Source organism: Cryptotermes secundus, unplaced genomic scaffold (genome assembly GCF_002891405.2).
Source record: "Cryptotermes secundus unplaced genomic scaffold, Csec_1.0 scaffold545, whole genome shotgun sequence".
Taxonomy (NCBI): domain Eukaryota; kingdom Metazoa; phylum Arthropoda; class Insecta; order Blattodea; family Kalotermitidae; genus Cryptotermes; species Cryptotermes secundus.
In genome coordinates, this window is record NW_019737089.1 from 1,161,676 (window position 1) to 1,163,685 (window position 2,010).

General features: G+C 38.8%; 1 protein-coding gene and 1 long non-coding RNA gene across 2 annotated transcripts in view; one reads left to right on the plus strand and one right to left on the minus strand.

The window, feature by feature from the left end:
* The window catches only part of LOC117282758, a 133,585-nt gene that overhangs the window by 119,745 nt on the left and 11,830 nt on the right, over positions 1-2,010 (plus strand). The window lies entirely within an intron of this gene.
* Positions 1-2,010, minus strand: part of LOC111870098 (hydroxymethylglutaryl-CoA synthase 1) — a 36,496-nt gene that overhangs the window by 15,934 nt on the left and 18,552 nt on the right. The gene's annotated exons all lie outside the window — the stretch shown is intronic.

Below are 2,010 nucleotides of genomic sequence, written 5' to 3' on the forward strand. Positions count from 1 at the left end.
CTAGTGCCGAGGTAAAAGAATGTGGATCTGTACATCCACTCCCCCATGCGCCTTCATGGCGTAGTGCTTAATTAGTTAGGCACAGGGACAACTTTACCTTTAATAATACTGTTCTACATTTATTTGACCACAGCGAGTGGCCAATTACAGGGTCAGCACGACATAGGACACAAGACAAGAAAAAAGGAAAATTTAGGGATAATACAAAAAAAGAGAAAAATTAATCAGTCAGGGTTATTTACAGCTAAATGAGAGTTACTAAAAATACTTGTATATTTACAGACTGCACTTGCCTTGGAAACACATGTAACTGAAGGACGTTGGCTAGAAGAGCAAGTCAACATGGCGAAGTTACCAATATTCTGAGTAGGAACCAGAAGGCCGACTGTTCGAAGACAGAGGGGCAACATTTGCGCCACTAAACAAAATTATGAAGAATAAAACATCAAAGTGGCGATGCTTGTTGTGCAGTGTCAGCAAATTTAATCGTCTAATATATTATTATAATGATATAATATGGCAATGATAATGTGGCAAAGGGCTGCAAATTTTCTTTGTATGCGCTCAGGTTTATTGGAGCCAGTAATCGTAAGAGAGTTCCATGCGACAGAAACATATTAAAGTTTAGATATGAACAAAACAAAATACGACTATAGCAGCAGTAGACTATCTGAAAATTGACACAATGATGAAAATGAAGTTCATAATCAAACCGTAATCCTTAATACAATCTGTCCATAGTATAAGAAAATTTACAAGTCCCTACTGATAGTTCAAAACTTTCGTTTTCCTGGTAAAACATCAACCTTGATATCAGGAGCGAAATAATGATTGCCAGTCCGCAAGTTGCTGCTATCGGTTACAGCACTTCATACGCATGCACGTAAAGGTAAAAAGATAAAATTGTTCCTGTGCTTAACTAAATAAGCACTAGGCCATGAAGGTGTATTGGGGAGTGGATGTACACGTATATATCCACATTTTCTTTACCTCGGCACTTATTGGAGGTGAGTGGTCAGCTTGACGCCCCTGCTGCTCTACCCCCGGGGAAAGGGTCCCCGGTACTCATTTCGATAGGAGGCTGGGTGGGCTGCTGAGCCGGTCTGGAAAATAGGGAGAAGAGAAAACTCTGACACTACCGGCACTCGAACTCCGATCCCTCGGTCGTCCAGCCAGTAGGCAGTCGCTATACCTCAGAAACTGCTCCAGAAAGAACAGTTAAAACTCCTCTACCACGTAATTTAGTGTGAAAATCTCTATCATAATGATATACCATGTACAGCATAAAGTTAGGGGAAAGCTTGGCTGGGAAAATAATCATTTAGTCACGTTTCCGTTAAACAGATAACTTTAAAACCGAAAGAGCACATGTTGTTACAATTTTCATCAGATTTGATCCCAAGACCTCGAATAAAACTTTTTCAGAATCTGTGGTCGAAACGTCGGGGGAGAAACAAGAGACGAAAAGAGCTTTCATTTTGATACTTTTTACAATAGTGTGGAGAGAGAAGGAGTTTCTTACACCAATCATAAGTTTGTTTATTTCTCTTAATAATAATAATTCAGTTCAATTCTTTATTATTTATGTGACGAGTCAATAGCCTCAAGGCCAATTACAGACACAGCACAGTATAGGTACTGGTAATCACATTACGGACAAACACATCGTGAAGACAAGAAATAAATTACAAGCAAGCACTGGAGAAAGAAAATACATTAATACAGAGAAAGTAAATAAACAAACATAAAGATGAAGAGAGATGCACAAAGAACTCAATAATTAAAAACTACATAACACAAGAACATTAGGACGTTCAACAAATATTATTAACAATTTTAGGTAGAATATTATAAAATATGATTGAGAGGAACCGCTCCGATTGCAAATATGTCGAGATCTTTACCCACCGCCTTTGCAGCACAGGCGCACCGAACAGCAAGTCAGTGTTTATTAGAGGAACGAACACCAAACTTTGAGGAATCCCTAACATTGCGAGAAGGAACATGAAG